The sequence below is a fragment of the Suricata suricatta genome, chromosome 2 (genome assembly GCF_006229205.1).
Source record: "Suricata suricatta isolate VVHF042 chromosome 2, meerkat_22Aug2017_6uvM2_HiC, whole genome shotgun sequence".
In the NCBI taxonomy this organism is placed as follows: Eukaryota; Metazoa; Chordata; class Mammalia; order Carnivora; family Herpestidae; genus Suricata; species Suricata suricatta.
Window position 1 is genome coordinate 31426128 of NC_043701.1, and position 26581 is coordinate 31452708.

At 40.1% G+C, this 26581-nt stretch overlaps 1 long non-coding RNA gene across 3 annotated transcripts in view; it reads left to right on the top strand.

The window, feature by feature from the left end:
- LOC115279931 overlaps window positions 1-26581 on the top strand; it is a 94921-nt gene that overhangs the window by 43251 nt on the left and 25089 nt on the right. For 2 of the 3 annotated variants that reach the window (XR_003903590.1, XR_003903587.1), the window contains one exon: window positions 19119-19385. This is a non-coding gene — a long non-coding RNA (uncharacterized LOC115279931). Of the gene's footprint in view, window positions 1-19118; window positions 19386-26581 lie in introns of those variants that run through there. The other variant, XR_003903588.1, reaches the window with a different exon arrangement.

The following is a 26581-nucleotide window of genomic DNA, read 5'->3' on the forward strand; positions in this document are numbered from 1 at the left end:
GGCCATTCATTCGTCTTCAGCACTGTGTAATGGTAAGGAGGATGTACATGGTCTGAAATCCCACTTTTGTCGTGCAAAAATTGACATCTTCCTTGCGGGCAAAAAGGCAATGACAAATGGAAATAATTAAATAGTAAAAGACTGAAACAAACATTTAAAAGAAATGTCACAATATAGTACTATATTAAAATAACTGAAATGTATTTTTACAGTCATAACTTTATTAAAATTTTTTCACAGTCATAACTTGTAAAAACCCTGTGGAATTCCAGCGTTGACTTGTTATATTGTACTGTAACTCAACTATCTTTAAATATAAACCATGTGTACTCCATATGCTCACAGCTCTTATATAGCTATAAACCAAACCTATAAATTAAATATGAAAAAGTAACAAGAGTCACATATTCTAATTAACAGTCATCAATTGAATGAGGTAGGTAATACTGTTTGACTGAAACTAAATTGGCATAGATTTTTCTCAGTTTGACACACTTTGATGACGGTATGCTGAGTGATGACATAGCTTTCAAGCACTTTTCCTTTCGAAACTAATGGTAATTTTTGTCTGCATGTAGAATACCTTGCTTTCACTTAATGCAAAAGTATCATTTGCATGTTAAGTCTGCCTATGTGTTTATTAGCTTGTTATGATTAAAGTGGTACTACTTGAGACCAAACAGTCATAAACTCAAATGGGCACTGAAAATATAAGGCAATTCTCAGTTACAAGGTATTCATCAGATGATCCAGAGCATGCCTCTGGTTTTTAGATTATCACTGAAATGAAACACACAGACATATATGGTTACCTACAAGTTCTTATAGAGAACTAGCAGTCCTGGAGAATGGGACTGAGGTTGAGAAAGACTATAACAAACAGTTAATTGCCAGATGAATTTTAAGAACAGGAAATAGAAGTGCTACAGAAACTCAGAGAGGAAAGGTTGGTTTGTGTTCAGAAGTTGAGTGAGGTAGGCTTAAGGAAGAGACAAGACCTTGGAATCTCGTTATTATCATGGTGGAAGAATTTAGTTATGGTCTTGGAGGCAGATACATAGGTAATGGAAGATGAGGTCTTACCTAAACAGAATTTGACTCTTTCCTCCATGGATTTCATAAATAGCATGTGGACAAGACATGCTTGTCTTATAGAAGACAGTCAAGAGAGAGAATATAGGATGTGCAATATCGGGGGAAGAATAAGATTTGCTGAAAGGTATCTTTTTAAATTATTTTTTAACATTTTTATTTATTATTGAGAGACAGAGAGAGACAGCATGAGCATGGGAGGGGCAAAGAGAGAGGGAGACATAGAATCTGAAGCAGGCTCCAGGCTCTGATCAGTCAGCACAAAGCCCAATGCAGGGTTCAAACTCACAAACCACAAGATCATGACCTGAGCCGAATTTGGACACCTAACCTACCGGGCCACCCAGGTGCCCCTGAAAGGTATCTTAATGGAGTGTATGAAGAAGGTAGTTCTTCTCACCTATGGTACTGTCAGACAGTGGCTCCTGCTGACTCATAAGCAGTTCATCTGAGGAGGAACCCTGTACTGAAGGGAACGTCCCTGTTGTGATGAGAAAGATTTAGTGTTTATTAGACTCACTAGCCTTGAAATGCTCTTGTTATTGACCAAATGAGAGAATGTTTGCTACCAGACTGCAAGTCCCAGTGGTCCTTCAACTGTACTGGTTTCCCACTTCTCCAGCATGTGTTAAGAATTTCAAAGCCAATGAGAACACCTCCAAGTTATATGTTGGACTAATGTGACTGTATCTGGAGGTAGTCTTCAGGAAGTATTTAAAACTAAATGAGGTCATAAGGATGTGGTCCTAATCTAAAAGGATTCACTGGTGGCTTTATAAAAAGAAGAAGAAAGAACTCCCTCTGTCTCTGTCTCTCTCTGCCATGTGAGGACAAGTAAGAAGGTGGCTATCTGCAAGCCAGAAAGTGTGTCTTCTCTAGGGCCCCGCTGTGCTGGCACTCTGATGAGAAATAAATGTCTATGGTCTAAGCCACCATCTTGTCTATGGTATCTTGTTATGGCGGCCTGTGCTGCCAGCCCAGTATCAAACAGGATTACTTCTGACCTGCATTATTTCCTGAAATATATTATTATCTGAAATATAACCGAACCAGGCAAAATTATCATACCATCATTCATGCCCTCAACTGAGAGGACTTGTTACTTGTAAATGAAAATGAAAATATTTCATATTGTCTTACAAAGGCAAGAAGCTACATTTCAGCTGACCTCTAGAATGTTATTTGCAGTACAACTTCTAGGCTGCACAAACCTGTGTTCACTGGTAAAATCTGCTTCTTGTTTCTGGCACGATTGGCAAAATTGCTCCAGGTGTCAGGTGAATTCTTTAATCCAGGGAGAGGAGAGATTTCACAGGTTTTCTTTTGCATGTGAAACTTAATTCATGCCTCTAAAAACTATAAAATATGGAAACTAAATATAGTCTATGAAGGATATGAATGTGAATGAACAGCAGCAGAAACAAATTTACAAAAGAAAAAAATGGGCTGAACCAGAAGCCTCCAGCTTATCTAAATTTTCCTTATTACATTTCTAGGCATTTGCCTGAAACAATAAAGTTCATGGTTGTGGAAATGGGGAGAACTAAGTGGAGAGCATGCCCTCCTGTGCTTTCACTGAGGAGTGGGCACAGGTTTAAGTGACCTTTTCTTCTGCTATGCACTGTCGCAGAGCCATCAGAGGTGGCTTCCCATGGGAAACCATAGGAACCAATGCGGAGGGGGAGGGGAGGGGCTCTGGGAAGACATTCAGCCCTGAGGCTGCCTAGGCTGGATGCTTTGCTCCCTCTGAACTCTAGTTGATTCCAGTTCACTTCAGTACACAGGGTTTGATTGAGTACAGGGTCGATAGTGTGCTATTTCTATCCCTGCAAAGCAAAGCAAGAGGCCTTTAGCTTCCAGCCAGGAAGGTGTTCCTGATAGTGGGTTTTAGGTTAGGGTCAATCATAATGTGTGTTAAAGCTGGATTTGTTTCAGGTATGAAACTTAGTCCACAATGAACCTCCCATCATATCACGAGGATGAAACAATCCTTTCCACTGATGTTGTATCTGATTCTGGGGCCTTATTTAGTGCTAAGGCATAATCTGAAGGATTTGTATCTGTAATAGATGGCCCTCTATATGAGGGTTCCAGTTTATCTTTCCCTCTGATTTTCAATAAGGTCCCCTCAAAAACCTTTTCCAAGCTACCCAGGGTCGAGGATTCCCTGACCTTACTCTCATGACCCTATTAGGGCACAGATCATGCTGCTATGCCTGTGAAGCATGGGATCATGAAAACCTTGGTGGCCTTTATGGCCTTTCATCACTTCCCTGAAATGCTTAGGCAGAAAAGAATTACTCCCCTCTTTTTGGTTGGGGAGAGGGTCCCATGGACTGCTCAGGCCTGTAGGTCAAGGCCTGTCATCAAGGTATTTCTACTCGAGGGAGTTGCTGCTGATTCTGATTCTACACTGGAAGATAGGCATGGATCTCCTCTGAATTCAGATCCCCTAAAACCAGTCTGATATGTCTCCTCTCTCTGCCCCATCTCTGGACTTGCAGTTTCTAAGCCTACCCCTAACTCTCATCCCTGGCAACTCATGATATTGGCTTATTATTTGCTTTCTCTCTGATCCTCTTTTCCCTCAACTCCAGAAAACAACCCAATCTTGATACTAATGGATTCTCTATTCTCTAAGTCTTTCAAGGGTCTATCCCTTGGTCAGTCAAAGGCTTTTCTCTATATCTTGTAGGAACACCCTTCCATGAAACATAGATGCCTCACCATTTAGCTGATGAGTTATTGTCTTGCTTTATTATCCTGCCTTATGCTCATTCTATCAAATGGATAAGATTGATGCCTCCTTCCAAAGTAACACAAATCAGTCTTCCATGTTTCCTCTAAAATGCCATCCATTTTCAGACAAAAGGACAGAACAAAGGTGGGACCTCAGTTCAGTTGTGACATCAATCACATTCATCTTCATTATTCATAATCTGTGTCCTGGGCCCTCTTTCTCTCTCTTTATCTGAATTCCCAAATGCTCATCAAGACATGGGTTCCTTTCCTCTCTTCACCAGTGGGCTGGTGGACAGAATAGAGTAATGCCTACTTTATCCAGAGCCTTCAGGTAATGATGTGCTCCACACTGACACTAATTTTCCAGGCTATTGAAGCTTACCTGTTTAATAGAAAACTTTTAAAAGTTGCAATGGCTTGGAACAGAAAGTTTCTCCACATTCTTTGCATTGGTTCCCACCTGCAAAAACATGAATTCAAATTCCTGTTTGTTTCTCTTGTAATGTGTTGACTCAATAACCATTCAACAAACATATATTGAACATCCATTATGTGAGAAGCTCAGAGATACAAAGATGATGCCTTTGCCATTCAAAGGGGCTAACATCAAATTAAAATGAGGATGCTCTCAACACACTACCACAGTCCAGGGCAATAAGGGCTGCACTGGGGCTGTGGACAGGGCATGGATGCAGCACTAAGAGACTCAGAGGAGGAATAGCAATTCTGCCAAAATAGGGCACGAAGTGCCAGGATCGGCTCTTCAGAGGGCTGGTGATCTGTCATTAGGGACCCTGCCCTCCTCAGAGAGTCCAGACTGGTGGTCCACTGTTTCTGTTTTCCCCACCCAGGCAGATCATAAGCTATCACATCTTGCTCCCAGAAGACTCTTCCCCTTCCAATTTGCATTTCTAATCATCTGTGAGTTGGGAAGCCTTATAACCAGGCTCCTCAGAACCAGGCCTCCTTTGAAGTAAATAGACTCTAAGCAAGGCTCCCAGGGGCTCTGCTAGGATAATGGGCAAGTGGGTTGTTTGATTGCTCAGTTTGATTAGACTATTTTGATTGTTTTGTGTTTCTTTGCTAGTTCTTAGTTGGCTTGCAAGTTCAGTAGATTATCAACTTCTAAATAAAGTGAGGAGTCATTATGGGATTGTATTGGGAGGGTGTCAGGAGAAGCATTTTTCATCAATATCTCCACTTAATGAGGATCTATTATGTGCTCAATTCTTTACTTTTACTACTTCTTTAATCCTTGCAATAGCATGACAATGTCAGTAAATTATCTCCATTTTATGGGAGAAGGAACGAGTATTCAGAGACTATGCTACTTACTGCCTTCATGATGTTAGACATGTCTCTTGATGTTCCCGCCCCTCCTATTCTTCACCTATAGAATGGAGACCATTCTCCTGTGTATTCCTCAGAGTTTGAGGCTTAAAAAGGGGAATAAATGTAAAATGCTTGGTTAACCTAAGTGCCTGCTTATAATTAAAGTGCCTGATTCAGAGGCGCCTGGGTGGTTCAGTCGGTTAAACATCAGACTTTGGTTCAGGTCAAAATCTCGCAGTTTGTGGGTTTGAGTCCCACATTAGGGTTTATGCTGACAGCTTCGAGCCTGGGGTCTGCTTCGGATTCTGTGTCTCCCTCTCTTTTTGCCCCTCCCCCACTCATGCTCAGTCTCTCTCTGTCTCTCAAAAATAAATAAACATTTAAAAAAAAATAAAGTGATTCAGTTCTGGCTGCTGTTAGTGCTGTTGTCACATCGTAATCACTAAAGTTATGCAGTTGCTAAGAAGCAGAACCAAAATCTAAAGTCTGCCACACCGGGCACTCAGACACTGGAAGAATTACTTGGTAGCAGGTGACCTTTCTCAGCATGGATCATATCACCCATGGAGGCAACAACCTGTCGTGCCTCTGAGCATTAGGAGGACAGGATTATACTCCTACCCCTGCTGCCCTTATCATGGATGCCATGACTCACTACAAGGGCACTTAATTGTGACTCTTTAAGAGAAGGTTGTTAGCAATGGCATCAAGCTATTTTTGAAGTTTGTCTCAAGGTCAAGTTTTGCTTTGAAGAAGCAAAAAAAGCCATAACTTTCCCTCTCTTAGGGAGACAGTTCTTAAGAGTTTTCTTACATTTCTTTGGAACTTGAAGATACATAATTTCAACCAGTTTGTTCTTCATGTTGGCCCATTTTCTTAGAAAATAACCCCCCACCATGATGTGCTAAATGATCCCAGTTGTGACTGAGATTGTGACAGATTAAGAAAACTGAGCATGTTTCTAATCACCCCACTTTTCTGTCTTTAGAACCATCATTTATAGTATGAATAGGATTTGGAATAATCATTTGCATGAATTTTATTTTGTCACTCTCTTTAACTTCTTAAAACTTTAGAGAGGAATGTTAGCATGAAATATGCCATTCCACTAATACTTTTTTTCCACTATTTTCTTCCGATTCAAAAAAAGTTCAACTTTACTTAAAGGGTATCTAGAAGTTCTCTCATATAGTTTGAAATCTCAATAAAATCATGATTTGTCCTGGGAGAATAGCTAGTACTTTCTCTTTTCTTTTCAAAAAATCACGTAACAAAAATTAAAGTCCTCACAGCATATATAAAATAGGGTTCTTATCAAAAAGCACTTATTAGCTATTATTACTGCACAATTCTATGCCAAGATTTTACCATGTGTATAGCCCTTAACAAATATTTATTAAATTGAATTAAATCTTGTTACTCTTCCCTATCTATCTCTGCCTTCTAAAGACCTATAAATTAAGAAAATTGAATACAGCTAATACAACATGAGTAATATCAACGTTAACATTATGAACTTAACACGGAGCATGTTTCTACAGTCGAGTTGCAGAGATTCTTGGAATTTGTCTTAATAAACATTTGGTGATATCACTTCTCTCCTGTATAGTCTGTGAGGTATTTTAAGATGAAGTGAGATCTGACGCCACACCTGAATGAAGCAAGGAACACTCCTTGGCAAACAGGATGAAAGAGAAACGTTGGGGGAGGGTGGCACTTTGGTAGTCAAGGAGGCCAAGCAGGACGGAAGAGGCCTGGAGGCTCCAGCAGAGGGATCAGACTGACAAGTCCCCAGTTTTCATCTGCAGGAAAGCTGGACTGCCAATACAAATCAAAGAGGCCTTTTGTCTTTTTTATCTTTCCCACTAAAAATATCAGTTCAATTAAAGGGGAAAACCCAATATTATTTGAACAAGGACCAAAGTAATCTTCACAAGAATTCTGCCACCTGTAGAAAACAACTGAATATCCTAAGAGTCCTGGGAAGTGGCATTTGACCTTCCTAAGGACCAGTTTGATATGCAGCCATGCTCTTTTCTCTGGGTTGATGTTAGCTGCAGTAGAGTTGCAAGGTAAGAGAATACAGAATAAAGGAAACACGGAGGCACTTTGCATCTGAGAATGCCACATGCAAAACTTGAGGAGAGCATTTCCCTGCAGCAGCTGCAGTGAAAGGCAGGATGCCTCCCCAAAGGCATAGAATGCAGAGGGAGGGTTGAGCCTCTGCCAGTCACTTCCTCAGCAGCTTGAGCCGTGATAGGGAACTGAGTGGGAGTGGGAAACAGACCATGCCAAGCTTCAGAGCCAGCTAAGAGGAAGCAAAGTCAAACCAGGGTGTGTGTTTTCTGTTTCCTAGCAATCCCTGCTTTGTTGAAGACAAACTGGGCTGGGGACCTGGTTCTGGGGATTTGTGACTTACTTAGTAAGGAAGTATCATTAGCACTGCTGAGGAATGATGCCTCTTTTCAACTGCCTGAAACATGAGTCAGCAAGAGCTTCCCAGAATCTAAGAAACATGAGATGAAATCAAGGCATCTTTTACCTTAAATAACACCTGGGCTGAGCAAGCAGAAATGTGGTAGATCTCTGGACCAAAGGTGGCTGTTGCTGGAGACAGAAGACTTGATCATGTAAAGAAGAGCACATGTTAGACAGTCAGGGTCCTTCAACCTAGAAGGTTGTCTGTGTTACTGATCTTACCTGCCTGACCAGAGGGCCTGGGAACACAGCACAGCCCCTAACCCCCTCAGGACCCTGTCTTTGTAATGAGTTATCAGGAACATCACCCTTGACCAACTAGATAGAGTTGCAAAAAAAAAAAACTACATCATACAGGTGAGCAGTCCCAAGTTATCAGCTACAAATAGGTCAGCATATTACAGGTTCGTGTTGGGCATTGTTACATGTGAGCATGGTTTATTTTTACCCCACTGTGCTTCTCTGCCCTGGAGTAAGCATTTTTAGCTAGGAGGGTGTGAGGAAAGTAAATTTTGTGCCTAGCACGTTCACTCTGGTGATAGCCTGGAACTGTTCTTCATGCCCACAGGTCTCCTTGTCCCCATGCCCACAAGTCTCTAGATACAGGTTCTTTTCTAGTAACTGAACCCAATTCAACTTCATAATCTCCTTCCATCCAATTCCCATTTTAATGGACTCCATACCCTTCTTTCTGCACTCACTAGTCTCTTTCCATCTTTGCTCTTGTCTCCAATCTGTTTCATCTTTGGCCTTTGAAGACCTTTGGAGCTTCACTGCCTCCCCAAAACTGTCCTTTGTACCTATAACAAAGAATGTACATGCCACAGGCATGGCATTTGTGTGATGTGTGTGAGGGGTGTGGTGTTCGCCACAGGGATGTCAGGGAGGAACAGAACAAACCAGTTCTTCATGGTCAAGTGCAAAGTATTTGTGAAAGAGATATTGACATAGGATCTAAGAACTGTAAAACCAATCCAAGTGCCGCCAGGCACTTTAGGGTTTTTTGATCATGGCTGAGTATTCGAATATTAATTTTTTACCATCTCCTCCCAAAGGTCATTTAGCCTAATCTAAAAACACCCTAAGTGATGGGAACTCATTACCTTTAATTAAGCTTCTGTGACATTTTGGGAGTTCTGGTAGAATAGTCCTTTATAGAGAGAGCTGGTCTGTCTCCCCATGGCTTCTATTTCTTATTCTTTGAGAGATGAGTGTGGTATCTTAGATAAGGGGCAAGATCCCTCTCCCTACTAATTTGAAACTTCTTTAGGAAAGAATAAAGAAAGAAAGAACAACTAGTGGGGAAAGGAACTGAGGGGTTCTCTAGCCCAGACTCCTAATATAGGACCTATTATAATAGATACATTATTAAAACTGCTGCTGCTACCAATATTTGTGTACCACCCCCCCCCCCCACTCAAATGTTGAAGCTTTTTATCCCCAGTGTGATAATGTTTGAAAATGGATATTGGAGATAGACTTCCATAATGCAGGAAGAAGTCTGGAGGTAGTGCAGGTATTTGTTGCTGATGTTGGTACTTAGGCTCATGGATGTCAGGGTGGGTTCTCTGCCACTCTCTTTGTCTTTCCATGATGGCTGTCTTTCAGGCAGGAAAGAAGCAGAAAGGGGTTGATACTTATATCAGAGAAGCAAAGCTTACACAGATAGCCCCAGTTGACATCCTTTGGGCTCAAATTATGTCCACAACAATGTTTAATTGCAAGAGAAGCTAGGGAATGTCATTTTTTTCACTGGGGACATTGCTACTCCCTACCAAACAGGGTTCTGTTAATAAGAAAGAGGGGACATAGCTGTTGGTTAGGCAACTAGTGGTATTTGCTGAAGCATATCAATAGATTTATGTTAAAACTGGTTAAAACTCCATATGGTGTTAATTATAAATGTCAGGACTCTTGCAAGCAACAGATTCATCTCTGGCTAGTTTGAACAGAGGAGGGTTTATAAATGGATGTTGGGTAGCTCACAGACTTCTCTGGGAGGACCAGAAAAACACCCTTGTCTATAATCAGCCACAGACACAAATATGAAAAAATGCCAATCTCCTCGCAGAATCTGTATTGCTACAAAGCCACTGCTGGCTCCATTGTCCACTACTCACCACCTAACATGCTAGGATCAGACACCAGAAGCCCTAGGGTAGCTGCCACCCGAGAGCCAGGTACCCCCACACCTGCCTGCTCTGTGAGCCACGCTGTCCTGATGTTCCTCACTTCCACATCCAAGGTTCCTGCACACAGGACTGCGTGGAGGTCTGAGTCGCTGCCTGGCTGTATCCTATAGCTGCTGAGCGTTTGGCAAATGCAGGTCTAGGCTTTCCAGCCATTCTACAGGAAAAGACAAGCTAGCTGGGGCTTGGGATGGGTGCTGTGGGCCAAGCTGTGTGTCATCACTGTTTTCCAAGTAGGGGTGGCCGGGAGTTCTGCTTGGTGGTGTTTTATCAAGACTGCCTAATAATTTTCCATGGCTTTGAAGGAAGATAGGAAGTAGGGGGAGGGAAGGAAAGGAAAGGAAAAGGACCAAAAAAAAAGAGGCATCATCTGGTTCTAGAAAATAATGGCTTACTGTAAAAGAGAGAGAACGTACAATCCTTTCAATTCTATTTTTTCTTCTGCATTACATGGTACATTTTTGTGAAGATAACAGATGGGAATCCTATATTCATTAAGGAGGAAAAAAAACCTTTTCATCTGTTAGTGTTTTAAATAAGGGAAATACATAGTATTTACTGCTACCCTTTGAAGACCCTTTGAAGATTTTAATTAGTGCGAATGTGTTACTCCATCTGCTTCAATGAGCTGGCCACATGGTCACAAGGCCTCTCATTTCAGGATTGTGGGCAAATGAATCCACTGGGTCTCCTTAGTTGGACTTAACAGAAAAACTTCAACTAAAAACACCCCATAAATTACCCCAAAGTTATCCTCATTAAAAAAAAGATTTAAAAGGGGCACCTGGTGGCTCAGTAAGCTGAGCTTGATCTTGGCTCAGGTCATCATCCCAGGGTCGGGGGATCAAGCCCCAAGTCAGGCTCTGTGCTGGGCGTAGAGGCCTCATGGATTCTCTCTCCCTCTGCCTCAGCCCCTCCTCGGCTCATGCACATGCACTCTTTCTCTCTGTCTCATAAGTAAATAAACAAGCAAATAAACAAATACTTTAAAAATAAAAGAGATTTATAAGAATATGTGTAGTATACACAGTGCATATATAGACTCAAAAAATTTTAAGTAATTCAAATATTTGTCTAAATTCCTGATATGTCCTTTTCTTAAAAATACATTTCATGCCATTTTATATTTCACAGAATATTTGCACATACTGTTAGATGATCCTATATACCCTGTGAGTAAAACAGGATAGGTAGTATTTTCTCTAATTAAATATAGGAAATGAATGCTCAGAAAGATCAAATTATCTGCCCTCGTTCACCAAGTTCAAAAGAGATTCACCTGACCCTATAACCTAAATCTTTTCATTTACATCCTATTACCATAGCCAGCAAAGAAAGCTTAATCACCAAAGGAACAATCTTTTTGTCTTTAGGAAGATTATTTTACACCAAAAGGGCTTTACTTGGGTTAGATCTGAAAAGTAATGCATGTTAGAAAAGTGGCTTCAGTAACAGGGAAATATGCCAGAATGACTGATTATCAGGACGAGACAAATGTGGGATTAGATTCCATATCAGCTATTTTCTACCTGAGTGACCCTGAGCAAGTAACTACTGAATCCCTATGAAGCTCCATTTTCTCATCCATAAGTAGAGGATATAAATAAAGAGTATTTTTATAGAGATGCAGCCCACACTCTATGTTCCCTGGAAAACCAAATCACTCTATTGCTGGATTATTTTAATAAATTGAGGTCCCTTCATTTATTTAAAAAACACTAAACACCTACACTGGGAGTACGACTGTTCTTGACACTGGAAGTATGAAGATTAATAAAACAAATTCCTACCCTTATGGCACCAAAGAGGGTGTGGGGTTTTTTACTTGGGGTTGAGTATGTATGTGTTTGTGTGTGTGTGTATGTTTGGTGGTAGGGGAGTGGGAGAAAATCTTTACAGGGAGTGTATGTATTCCTTGAGCTAAGTTTTAAATATGCTTCTTTATCAATTCTAGAAGTTTCTAGCAGCAGGATCAGTTTCCATAGTATATTCTCACTGTAGCAGCTGGTTACTCATTCTTTTCTCCATATCAGAGGCATGTGGTACATTTCAGAGCATGTACAAATTCCATTTTTATGCAGCACAAGGTATCTGTTTTGTCTGATTCAGAGTAGGGTGAGCAGAGCCTATGTCTGGATCTTTTTTTCCTCAATATTTTACATTGTTTTATCTATGTTTAAGCTAATCCTCAGTAACCTTTTTTTTTTTTAATATATTGTCAAGTTGGTTTCCATATGATACCCAGTTGCTCATCCCAACAAGTGCCCTCCTCGATGCCTATCATCCTAATCCTATCACCTTAAAAAAAGGTGGAAACTGGGGCACCTGGCTGTCTCAGTCAGCTGAGCATCCTACTTCAGCTCAGATCATGATCTCAAGGTTCCTGAGTATGAGCTCCACATCAGGTTCTCTGTTGTCAGTGCAGATGCCTGCTTTGGATCCTCTCTCTGTCTCTGTCTCTCTGTCTCTCTGTCTCTCTCTCTCTCTCTCTCTCTCTCTCTCCCTCTCTCAAAAATAAATAAAACATTAAAAAACAAATATACCTAAAATTTTTTAAATAAAAAAAATGGAAACTAAGAAAGCAGAGAAGGAGACAGGAATAAATTTTCCCAAACAGTACCATACTCTTGCCTTTTAAAGAGTGATGACAGCTAAGAATTTCAGCCACCAAAGACTAGTGGGGGGAAGGGAGGGCATCTTTGTTGAGCAAGTCCTTACAGTGTCCTTCAGAGCCGCTGCCACTGCTGCTGCTATGGGAAAGTCACTGAAACATGCACCAACGAGGTCCCTGTGAGGTGCAGGAGAGCTCTCCAGGGCACCCCTGGCAGTGGAGGGGGCTGCCGGCACAGCCCTTTTGGCCAATATAGAGCTCTAGCATTATTTCTCCCTAGGGTCTGGGAGAGTGATGCATTATAGAGAATAATGCCAGAAATAAGCCTGAGCTACAGAATTAGCGTCCACCTTCAGTAGTGGCTTTTGGTTTATTTGTTAGGGACACAATCCAAGGGGAGATATAATTCACTCTGAGCAGCTTGAACTAATATCATTGTTTTTCTCCAGCTTATATTTCAACTTCATACTTGAATTAGAGTAGATAATCTTTTTTTCTTTCTTTCTCCAGCAAGACAATCATGACAGTCCTCCCAGTGCCTCAGCATTCTCAGCATGATAAAATGTCTAAGAATGAAGCAGATGCACCTTACATTCTGAGAATGGTGAGGTTTCCAGATGGTGCCAGGGAGGAGGTGCAGATGATAGCAACACTGGGCTTCTAACAGAAGGCTGTTCACATGCAGTACAGGGAAGCTCATCCAGGAAAAGGCAGGCGTCTCCTAATTTGATCGGGCAGGCCATTAGTGACCCACTCACTGGGCAATGAAAGGAAAATAAATGTGTGTGCTAATGTGTTACCAATGAAATCTAATAAATAGCCTCTCCACTTTACCACCTTGAAATTGGAGGTGGAAGTCATAGAAGTGAAAATAGCACACTTGTCAAAACACCCAGTGTTATAGTTTCTGGAACAATATAGATGAGGCTGAGAAAGGAAATTGCTGGGGCAGCAGTTCAGAAAATCACACTATTTGCTGCTCTTCTCTCTCTAATACAGCATTCTTTCTTAGTGAGGGCGAACAGAATAAATTTATCCTTAGGTCCTAGTAGAGGAAAGTATGTTGGTATCAAATCATCTGCATTCAACTCTGCAAGAGAAAGCCAGTCAGACCTTATATCATTTATTATGTAAGTTATTTATTGATTGATTATGATTATGATTGATTATTCATTTGTTGATTCAAATGTGTATTATGCCTCCTGGGCCAAAGACACTCACCAAGGAATAACACTGTGGATTTTATTCTAGAATAGCAGTTCTTAAACTTTAGCATGCATCAGAATCATCTGGACAGATTCTAATTTGGTAAATTCATGGTAGAGCCTATGGATTTGCATTTCTAACAAGTTTGCAGTTGATACTGATGCTGTTGACTGAGGTCCAGAGTAGTGGTTCTCAATCTTGGCTGCCCATTAAAATCACCAAGGGAGTTATTAAAAATCTTGACTACAGATTACTGAAACCAAAATATCTTGAGTGGGAACTAGCCATCCAATTTTTTAAATTTTTATTTTAATGTTTATTTATTTTTGAGAGAGAGATAGAGTGTGGGTGGGGGGAGGGGCAGAGGGACAGGGAGACATCTGAGGCAGGCTCCAAGCTCGGAGCTGTCAGTACAGAGCCTGATGCGGGGCTGGAACTTACTAACCACAAGATCATGACTTGAGCTGAGCAGACACTTAACTGACTGAGCCACCCAGGTGCTCCTAGCCATCCAATTTTAAAGGCTCTGCAAACCAATAGTCTCATGGGAAAGACAAGTCAGTAACCCAACTAGAAATTGTAGGGAAATCGAAGAGAAGGCAGTGGTAGTGAATGGGAATGGGAGCCTAAGATGACTAGGAGATACCATTCAGATGATCCGAAGGAAAAGAAAACAAAAATGTAATGAACCATGAAATGAATATTTCAAGTGGAAGAACCAGCATGTGCAAGGGCCATAAGACTGGAGAAAATTAGTGTACTTAAGAAGGTAAGAAAGGGCTACCATGAGGCTGGATCATACTGAATGGCAATTAAGTTTCACTTGCAAACAAAGTAGTAATGTAGAGACTTATAGGCCAAGACCAAGCTTTGAGAAAAATAGGGAGCCATTGCCTAATCAAATTTGTATTTAAAAGATCACTGTGGCTACTAAAAATAAACTGAAAAGTGATGAGAAGAAAGAGACTAATTAGGATTTTGTGAGATTTCACCTGGCTTGGATTGGGTGGCAGTAAAGATGGATAATAGGTAGATTTTCATTTGTGTTAGAGGTAAAATTAATAAAATGTACTAAGAGAAATTTTGTGGAGAATGAGAGACAGACTAATCAGGAATGAATCATAGGTTTCTGTCTTCAGGCAGCTGAGAAGGTGATACCATTCAATTTGTATGAGATGGGATCAATTTTAGGGGGAAAATAAAATTTCTCTTTTTAAACATACTAGTCAGGTTTTCTGAAAGATACCTAACTGACAGTATCAAATAAGCATTTTGCTATTTGAGCCTGGAGCAGAAAGGGGAATTTGGAGATGGAAGAAAGAAGTTGGGAATCCTTAGTATTCATAGACACAGAATTGGGTGATATTATATGGAAAGGGAGTAGAAAAAGGGCTTATACGAAGCCCTCAGAATCTTTTTATTTTTTTTAAAGGATGGACAGAGGAGAAGGAGTCAGTCAAGGGGGCTTAAAAAGAGAAAGATGAGTGCTAAGCAGTAGTCAGACGAACACGGAGTCAGACCAAGATAAGACATGTGTCCAGAAAGAAGGAGGTGGTCAACTTGTCAGATGCTGCTAAGTAAGTCAAAGAAGAAAAGGAGAGAAAAGTGTCCACTGGATTTTACAACATGGAGATAATTGATGCCTTTGACTCATTTTTTTAGTGGTAGGATAAAGGGGAAACGTGGGTTGTAATGAGTGGAAGAGTTACTTGAAAATGGGGAATGGAGACAGCATAAATAAGGCTTTTACAAATTTCTTTCTGTAAAAAGGAATAATGAACTGCAGTGGCAGAGAAGGACATAAGTTAGCTTACAATTTTGTTTAACATCAGAGATACTAGGCGTGCCTGGGTAACTCAACCAGTTAAGCATCTGACTTTGGGTCAGGTCATGATCTCACATCTGTGTGTTCAAGTCCTGTGTCAGACTCTGTGCTGATGGCTGTAAGGCTGGAGCCTGCTTCGGATTCTGTCTCCATGTTTCTCTGCCCCTCCCCTACTTGTCCTCTGTCTCTCTCTCAAAAATAAACAAACATTAATAAAAAATTTTTTAATGGGAGATCCCATGGGTGCCTGGGTGGCTTGGTTAGTTGAGCACTGAGCTCTTGACTTCAGTTCAGGTCATGATCTCATAGTTAGTGGGTTTGAGCCCCATATTGGGCTTTGTACTGATGGTGTGGAGCCTACTTGGTATTCTCTCTCTCTCTCTCTCTCTCTCTCTCTCTCCCTCCCTCCCTCTCTTTCTCTCTCTCTCTTTTTCCCCCTTTCTCCGCCTCTCCCCCCGCCACTCTCCTGCCTGTGTGCTCTTTCTCTCTCTCAAAATAAATAAATGAGGTTAAAAAATAAAAATAAAATGGGAGATATAAAAAACGTATATAAATGATGAAAAAGATCCAGCTGACCAAGAGAAATCAGTGATGCTGAAGAAAAGAATAAACATAAAAAGCTTAAGAAAGCAAAGGAGGAGGCATGCAGAGAACATGATAAACTTTTGGCTTTTGTGAGCAAACCGAAACTTCCTAATCATAACAAGAAGAAAGAAAAGATCAATGGCAACACAGCTAAACTTGTAAAACTTGTCATTGAAAGATAAGGGAGCCTTTCTGGTGTTGGCTTCTGTTTTTCCAAATGGAAATATGAGAAAAGTGAGGGGTTAGGGAAAGATATGAAATAATAAACCCTGAGTATGGGAAAGAAAGTTACCTGGAAAGTAAATACAACTCCTATCATAAGGAGAAAAACATTGTCACCAAATTCTTCTTAGAACACTGCATTTGGTAGAAAATGCTTGTGGAAGAGCATGAACTCTTCAAAAATGGAATGCTAAAGTGCTATACGTTAGACAAAGGGACAATTTTATGTGGTTCCAACGAAGGAAGCCAGAGAAGGGAGAAATGGAGAGAGAGAATAAAGCCAACAGAAGGGCAAAAGCCTGTTCTCTGTGCTATCTAAACTGTTCCTGTGATTTTTACCCCCTACCCTAAATCCTTAGTACAATCCGTTGAGCTCACAAAATCCTTCATGTGTGTGGGCTTCTCCTGGAGACAGGAGACTGAGGCAGCCAATTCCTTAAAAATATGAGCCCCCATCAATAAACATAAATTGTGGGAAGAATTTAAACATCTCTGGGCATAAAAGTGATTTTAAACATTTTCTAGATGTCTCTTTCTTGATACTGAGATGACATTTGCATTTCAAACCAAAGATTCAAGAATAAAACATGAGGAAAAGTCATATCTACTATAAGTAAAGTGCATCTCCCACACCTGGCCCTGGAGGTCCTTTAATTTTGGCTCCTACTTCTAAACCCGCAAATCCACCATGGACTGCCTCTTCTACCTTCACCTTTAATGCATGAAAGATTTCTTCCGGGTTCTTGAAGAAGCATTATTGTCTGAAAACCTGCATTCCATTTTGTGGGATTCTGAACCTCTCATATTAGATTTGTTGGAAAGCCTCAGAACATAGAAATAATAGTTGTTAGGATGAGAAACTTAAAAGAAGAAAATCAAGGGAACTCAGACTGTCAGCCACCAAAAAGTCAACTCAAATCAATGGTGTAAATTGGTCCAATCCACATTGCCCCTTGGATAGCCAAGCAAAAGCAATGTGTAAATATACTAAGCAAAATAGGCCAAATGAATTATTCAACATCTGAATACTTTGCCTTTTTCAGTTTCTTCAAGACAGTGGATCACTTTGTGGATGCAGAGAGTAGGAAAGGGGAATTATTTCAATAATTGCTTGCCCTGTGCTGGCAACACAGTACATAGAATTTTCTACTGCAGTGAACCTCCACAACTTTTCCCCCTCTGAGCTTTGTCATACCCTACTCTACTGTCATGATAAACATTCCCTTAAGATTTGGAGTCAAGACCTACATTTGATGCCAGATGTTTATTGTATATTGTTCCTTGACCCCCAAGGAATAAAGCTCTACAAACACCTCTAGTACACACACAGTGTTATCCATATCCTCACACCAACCCCTTATTCCATCCATACTAAAACACATTAAACATTAGAGGGGAAGGGAACTCACAGGGATTTCATCCTATCTGCACCCTGCCCCCACCCCCTTCAACCATCCCTCTAATTTGTCCTTTGGACATGGCTCATGTTTCAGATTTTCCTGGAAGCCTTTCCTTGTCCTCTTAAGCCCCTTCCAGTTAGATGGTTTCATTTTCAGATTCTTCTTCGTATTTCTATAATATCTTGTACATATGTCTATAATGACATTTTTCACTATAATATAATTTCACTGTAGTTATATCTCTCATATCTGCTACTAGACGATGTGCTCTTTGAAGGCAAGTACTGTGTATTGTTCATTCTTTACATACATACTGTCTGGCAAGTCTCTTCAGTATGTTCCTGGTCTAGAATTAAATGCTCAGATACTGTAAGTAATTGGTATGGTTCGCCAAAGAAAGTTGAGGTGCAATTACCTTCATAGAAAATAGATGCTAGGAATGTAAAAGTAACTAAGGTACTCTACAGACCCTCCCTGCCTTCCAGGCAAAATTTCTAAGTGGGGCAATCAATGATGCCTAAAACCTGGTTCTTCTTTCCCTACTGTTTCTTATCCCTCTTTATATCCTCTGCCTGGAAAGCTCTTCTTTCATTCTTCAGCTAACTCCTACTTGTTCTCCAAGACACCTTGTGAAATCATCCTGGATTGCCTGAGCTAGGTGACGCCCTCTGTGCTCTCTGTGCTCTATGAGATTACCTCTACCACCATATTCATCACTCTTGCTCAGGAGTAGTATTAAACCCACTCATAACTCCCATAGCCAATTACAGTCATTGTTCTGGAGCAACACGTCAGCTAAATTTCTTAAGCACAACAGAATATTAGCTATTTTTGTAAGCTTTGTTTCCATGGAAGTAACATTAACATGGCAGGAGGGATTCACTTTGACTGTATTTGATACGGTTCAATAAACTGGTATTTATTTCTCTAAAAGGATCCAGGATTCACTGAGAAATCTATTCTTTACATGGTAATTGATAGAACTATTACTTGACATGGATGAAACTGAAAACTTTTGCTGTCCATGGATATAACAGCTTTTATTCTCTCTCATGGCTTGTAGATACAATTGCTATTTACTTTAGATTATAATTTAAGAAAAAAGAATTCTAATGTTAATATTGAGGATGCTGATTAAATATTACTTCAATCCTTTCTGCTTAGAATAGGTGAATATTTTCAGTCAGAAAAGGGATGTTCTAGTTCTTGTTCCTATTTTCTAATATCAATTGATCTGCTTCATATCAATAAATCTTCCTGACATTTTATAGTCATGGCACTAAATCACTAAGGCATCCATGTCAAGTGAAAATGCTTTTGAAAATAATGGTATTAAATGATGATTTTTAGGTCCTGTCACCAACTTTAAAATGTATTCTCAATAAGGCATTGACTTTATATGTTAATGGCTCTATTTCACCAATTCCGCCTAATAGATCTGCTATCGTCTATAGCATGAAGTTATTAAACCCCCAAGGATCCTTCGACTGAGAGAAGTTTTGAAATAAATCAACGAAAATGAGCACAGCCTATTTTCTGAACATGGCACATCACAGCTGCTTGACAGAATGAGTACAGGTTTGCTTGTTTTTAATCGAATAATATCCCTTAAGTTTTGCAAGTTGTGGAAAGCAGTTTGATAGACTCCAAGAAATGTATTCAATTATTTCATGTACAGAATCAGCAAGAAAATGTTAAAAGGGCACGAGGAACATTTTCATGAGTCTGTTGTCCTCCTTTTCCCAAAATGAGGTTTCCCTTTTATTTTAACATTAAATCTAGATTTCTCTAAGGAGTTTTATATAATACCAGTGCCAATTAGTCTGACTGCTATGGTTGTCCTTACACATATTTGTTTTATATTATTATTATTATTATTATTTCATTTATAAACCTAGAAGGTTTAAATCTCAAGGATGTGAATCAATAGGCAGCTATATTTCATCGTGGAAGCTCCAAAGTACTTCTACAGAATGTAATTTTTTACAGAGCTACCCAGTGCTGGCTCGCAGACAGGGCTTAAGATAATACACCTCGTACTGCCTGCAGTGTGCTACCTTCTCCTCCGCCCCCAGCCTGGCCTACCTGCTTTAATCTGCTCCTGTTCACATTCTCCTCCGTGCCTCTGCTTCAGGAGAGAGCAGCTTCACCAGGGCCACAACTGCCTCAGCCTCTTGATCATTATTTTGATGTTGAAATACTTTCTAAAGTCAAAAAGGAAGGCTTTTATGATGCTTTTCTGTGGAGACTTCCATGTAAAGGGAAAAAAGGTTATCATGGTTGCTGTGCAGTTCTTGCCCGAAGAAGGAAGGATCGAAGTACACATTCAGATTTTTTTTTTTTGCAATTCCCAGTCCTTCAAGTGGTACATTCATAAAAACTCGGTAATATATTCTTACCTATCCAGATAAATCCTGCTAGAGACTCAGACTCTCATCATCTTTTATAAGCCGTCTCTAAGAGTAGAGAAACACTCCCGTCTACGGCCATACCACCCTGAACGCGCCCGATCTCGTCTGATCTCAGAAGCTAAGCAGGGTCAGGCCTGGTTAGTACCTTTGATGTCAAGAATGATCTCTTCCTTGGATGAGGGGATTGTTTTCAATTCTAGGTCAACATATTGTCACAGATAGTAACTTAAGATCATTATTCATAGTCCTCATACCATGATAGAAAGTATACTTGATTCTCAGTTTTGAGTTTACATGTCTAAGTTCAAAGAATTTCAATACAATATGCAGATTTTTAGTTCAAAAGTAGATTATCCAAGGGTCAGTTTTCCTAGGATTACAACATAGACACTATTATACAGTAAAGGAAATCAGTTTATCACAAACATCAATTGAGGCATAATTTATGGAAGCAGCTTTGTTGGAGAGCGCTGTCTGGTGTGGAGAGAAGCTGGACACCTGTAACCACGTGGCTGAAAGTATCTAGGGATGAGCCGTATTAACCAGGAAGGAGTCACGGTAGGAACTACCAGTCTGGAGAGGGGATGAGCAGCCTCAGGAAGGACCAGACTCTTGGAAGGAGTCTCCAAGTCATGGGCTCATAAAGCTGTAAGGGAGCTTATTTTAGGAACAAGCAAGCCTTGGTTACTTGGAAATAAGAAGAACCCTTTCATACTGAAAGGATCAGCCCTGGAACACCCCCTGTGGGCCCCCAACAGCATAGCTGCACCCTATAGCCAGCACTCTGCCCCACTGGCAGGAGTCAAGGTTTCCAAGAGCAATGGCAGGTTAGACGTGATTAGATTTCTCCCACCAGGAGTTCTGTAGTCCTCCAGGTCTGGATTCAAGTACAGGAACTCTAGTTCAGGCAAAGAGCAGAATGTGAGGTGGCAGCTAATACCTGGGGGTTCTGGAGAGGACTGAAATGTTGGCACTGGGGGTGGGGTGGGCATAGTGTAAGAAGAGCCTAAGGAATATGGAGTCAGGCCCCATTTATACAATTGATAGATAAAATACAGGAAGCCCAGTTAAATTTAAATTTTAAAGAAAAAAACAAATAATTTTGAAGTATAAGAATGTCCCAAATATTGGATAGAACATAGTTATAGTTTCTGTTGTTTAAAAAAAAACAAAAACAAAAACAAAATTCTGTTGTTTAAAATTCAAATGTAACTGCAAGTCCTGAGGTTTTATTTGCTAAATCTGGCAACCCTACCTGTACGCTATACTACGGAATGGACCTGTCCTCCAGGTAATGGAGAAGCATTCATGGATTTTAAACACAGGGGTATCACACCAAATCTGTGTTATACAAAGATTTTCGATTACCAGGGTAGAGGGTGGATGTATGAGACCAACATTAAAGTGAAGGGTCTTGGGACAGAGGGAAAGAAACTGAAGGACTTTGTCACAAAGACAAACCAAAAAATATGCCCTTTTTAAAAGTTTTTATTTTAACCAAGTGCTCATCACAACAAATACACTCCTTAATCCCCATCATCTATTTCACCCACCCTCACCTACCCCCTCTCTGGTAACCCTCTGTTTGAAAATATGGCATTTTAGATTGAAGCAGTTATCTATACAGTCCAATATTTTGTCTGCTAGTCGCACCAAGCAGTACTTTGTAAAACAAAAAACAAACAACAAAAAAAGCAAACCAAAAAAAATGACATGGCAAGAGAAACATGGGTCTTCACTCTGGAGAGCTAGCTTTCAGCCTTTATGGAGGCCATTTGAACTTGTACAAATCACTTAACCTCCAAGGATCCAAGCAGCCTCAATATAATGAGGCTTCAATACAAAGGTTTCTATTCTATTCTCAAATATTAGGAACATTTCCCCAAAGCCCTAAACATATTAATGTTTCCTGGTCTAAATGTACCTAAATTAGATAAGGCTAGAAGAAAGTTATTTATCTTCACCTTCGGAATCCTCTTGTCTTCCAAATCAAATTTCTTCCTTGCTTTTGTTCAGAACTCTGTACCAATTATCTCTTTCTTCCTGTCTCCCTGATTGATTCTTTCCTCCTTGCTCCTTGCTAGTGAGTCCATTTGCCTTTTTGTTCTTGTAACTTAAGACTCTTATGCTTGGTTCTTCCTTACCTGGAAATGCCATTTTACTCCTCCATCTCCTTTAAAGCTGCCTGGTCCCTTTTTTCTGCTCATGGCTTACATTTCTCATAAAGTATTTCTTCGTCATTCTTACCTGGTTATAATGTAGTCTGTTTACATACTCATCTCAGGATGGAATGTCCCCATACAACATCTAAGTGTACATATGTCCATGGGACTACATTTTCTTCAATAGTTACTACTCATGTCTTTCTTTATCCTTGTCCCTTGAAGGCCAAATGGCATTTCTCTCCCCAGCCATCAGGGAGGGGCCCCATGTTCTCCTTCATGTTTATCTGCCCATAATATGTATTGCAAGGTTGTAGACTGTGGGCACCATATAAATATTGTTGAGCACTTAACAGTAATGGTTCACTTATTGAATCAAAAATGTTCCCTGGCTTGAATAAATTAAACAAAGCCTGAGGTAGTCCAAACACAGTTTTGCTTTGAGGCTGACTTAGGAAAAGAAGACATGTTCGCAAAATGAGAAAGGGAAGCTTGAACCAAAAATGAGATGTCCATGAGTGAAAGTGTGACGGTGAATTGAAACACTGGAAAAATGCAATGTCAACTTTTGTACCTCCTGAAGAACAGTACAAATACTGGTATAAAATTTCCATTATGGAGTTGGTGTTAAGAGACAGAAATACAGAAACACTAAACCATGAATGAAAAAGTGGAAATGTTTGAAGATAATTTTAATTCCAAATTCAAAAGATTTAACAAATATTGTTGGCATTCTTTTAAGTGGTACACTTAGATTTTTCCCCCCTCTATCCATAAAAAAATACATCTGGAAGAAACAGGGAGTCATTGGATTCTTTGGGTTTTTCTAAATAACCAGGATGTGTCTGTTGTGATCCAACCAGGAAGACGGAAACCAACTTGAGTGTTTAGAACAGATAAAATTAAATATAGGGAATTGTTTACAAAGAAGATAAGACCAAAAGAGAGCACGAGGCAACCCAGGAGTTAATCTCAGAGAGCCACTCTCACCCCAGGGCTGAAGTGACAAAGGAGGCCTCAGTGTGAGCAGAGCCCAGGGGCTGGCTGTCCACAGGACGCTGGGGCCGTTGGAGCCTGTCCAGTGGGAACTGGAACCATGAGATGAAAGTGGTATCTATCCAACCTGTACTCAGCAGAGCGAGGGGGTGGAAATAGTCTGGCTTCTTCCTTCCTCTTGCTCTCAGCCTCCTGCCAGTGCGTGCCATTGCCCAAGCACATCTGTCAGCAGCAGACACAGGAGCCTTTGCTGCCTCCATATCTGTGACACAGAGCTGAGCAGGAAATGGTTTGATCTGAGCACAAACAAGGCCTTGGAGTGACATACAGGGTTTCTCATGTAGATTCTCTCTTAATTCATAACTTATTTGGTTATTTACTTTGTCTCTTATTCTTCCAAGGATGTGAAGCAGAATCATCAACTAATACTTTCCCCCTACTTTCATATGGTATCACAGAGAAATATCTTAAAATTATAAGGGGGAAAAAATCCAAACAGAAATGCAGTCATTTATAGGTAAAGCACAATGACCTTGAAGTTATGCTACTTTGCATAAAGGGAGCTTAGGCAGGTATTAGGTTTAGAATATGCAGGTTTTTTTCCACCTGAAAATATATCTTTAGATCTTTTATCCTCTAGCTGTTTCTATACAAAATGTTTAGGATGTTTCATTTCTCTGTGTGTGTGCATGCATGTGTGTGGAGGGGGGAAGGGTGTTGTTGGTAAAGCAAGAGAAATATGAAATTCTAGGGAGATACGAGCAATTCAGTATAAGGATGCATTTGTTGATAAGATTATTTTTTATTATGTTTTTATTAAACATCAATAATACATGAAGTCCTGAAAAGAAAACCTTCTGGCTAAGTACATTTTCATTTTACACTAGAAAGAAGAAAAGCCTATCATAAGTGAGACTCCAAGCTTCACATGTAACAGGGGCCTCTGTAATTAGGACATACAAAGGTCTGTTCATATCTTGCTGTGGTTTATAATGGTGCCTTTAACTGCTCTACACTGATTATTAGAAAAATGACATTTGCAAATGAGTATGTGATGTCAAGCAGGAAACCCTTCCTAAGTGCCACAGAACTGGATCCCCAATGTACAGAATAGCATACAAGGAAAAGCACAGAGCAGAAGCTAAGGCCAAATTTTAATCACTTATTGGACCCATTTTCATGAAGAATTTCACATTAAAAATATTCATTTATTCCTAAGATGGTGAAAGTTGACAATGTAGGAGAAAAATACTCTGCAGATGTTCATTAAACTTGAATGTTGTTTAGCACACAACTACTCAACAAATGTTGGCAGTTACTGTTGCAGAGAGTTAAAAAAAATAATGAGAACTGATAATATATCACCAAATTTATTGATTAGGACACCAAACACTTCAGCAATGTGGATAGGAAAGAGGACTAGACCACAATCTAAGATTTAAAGAATCTATTGTAGGGGCACCTGGGTGGCTCAGTCAGTTAAGCATCTGACTTGGGCTAAGGTCATGATCTAGCAGTTTTGAGTTCAAGCCTTGCATCGGGCTCTGTGCTTATGGCTCAGAGCCTGGAGCTTGCTTCAGATTCTGTGTCTCTGTCTCTTTGCCCCTCCCATGCTCATGCTCTGTCTCTCTGTCTCTCTCAAAAATAGATTTTAAAAACGAAAAACAAACTAAAAAAGATAAAAACATTTATAAAATAAAAACACAGAATCAACTGGTAGCTACTGTAGACCATTTTTCCCCAAAAGCTTATTTTTGTAAGGAAGGAGAAAACAGGCAGTAGTCAAGTGCTAGCGAGAGGATCAAGAGACATTATTTTCTCTCAACCCTGAGAAACCATGCACATTTGAAGGCACAGTTGAGAGATTGCACAGAAAAAGTATGAGTGAGAGTAAATAACTGAGAGATCAAAATCATGGATAAACTAAAAAAAGGTAGAACTGGAGAGGACTAAAAGGACAGGTTTCAAGGATTCTAAGAGTTCTCCTTGGAAAGATGTGAAAGTGCTTTGACAAAGAAAAAGACAAGGAAAAAGAATAAGCTTATAAAATGCAATGTTTCATAACAGAGCTAATCGCCTTGGTGATACTTGGCCAAATCAAGAGATGGAGATTGGATATAATGATCAGGATATGGCAGGATTGTGGGGTCAAAATTAAGTACAAGTAGAGTAGGGAAGTCTACAGAGGACAGTAAAGCATAGTACCCAGCTTATGGTGATAAGAAAAAGGTGATGGTCGAGCACATGGCCACTATCAGGGATGTAGCAAGGGAGAGAATTTTGGAGTTCAGGTATCTAGAGAACATGAGTGGAGAATCTGAGGAAGGTGCTAAATGGCAATGTTCTTCTAGCACTGGGGCATCTAGAAGCAAATGACAAAGTTTTAGCAATGGGATGGTGATTTAGACAGAATTTTAGTAATTGAGGCTAGTAGGGAGGACAAATTATCACTAAGACAATGTCCATTATGGATCAAAAGAACAGAGCAGAAGGTCAATTAGTAAAACTAGCCATAAAGTCAGAGTGGGATGAACAGCCCATTTACCTTGGTGCACTGTTGCTTGAGCTACAGCCTATGATTTAAAGCAGAGGTTATTCAGGGCCTCATGTAGGGCTGTGCTGGGATCCCACCACCCTTCAAGAGCATAGAAGGGCAGACAGATGCAGTCAGAAGAAGCAGGACAGGAAGAGTTCAGAGCTGATGGCTTTCATCTGGTCAGAAAGGCCAGCAGGGATGTCAATGGAGAGGAAGGTGGGAGGCAGGCTTGAGACCAGAAAAGATCTGGAAGAGCTCTTATTGCTAGTGAGCACAAATGGTCTCCAAGACAGGCCTGAAAGGATGGCCAGGTACCAGAGACAGCCTAGGTAGCACTAGAGGCATGAATTCATGGTGAGCTAAATTCATCGTCTTTTCAGAGAATAAAAGCAAGCATTCATCCTCATAAAGTCTCCATTTACAATCTTTTTAAGGAACTTATAAGCTTCAGTGTAAACCCTTTAGTTAGCTTTGCATCTACTTTGATTCAATTTTTAAAAATGTTTCAGTCCTTAAATGGATCTTCTAACATTCTTGGTGTATTGCTTCATATCACTAAACAACAAAACGCAAACGGTTTAAATTTTCTTATTGTTGACAGTGCAATGGATCCTTCTTTCCTAATAGACAGGTTCTCAACTCAAATTATGGTTTGTCTGTTTTTTTCCTTTTCAAAATTGAATTCTGTTTGGAAGAAGGCAAGAGCACAATACCTGGAAATAAAAGATAAAGAATAATGTGCTGACATGGAAATAGAGTGGAAAGAAATCAGATGTTAAATAAGAGAAGAATGC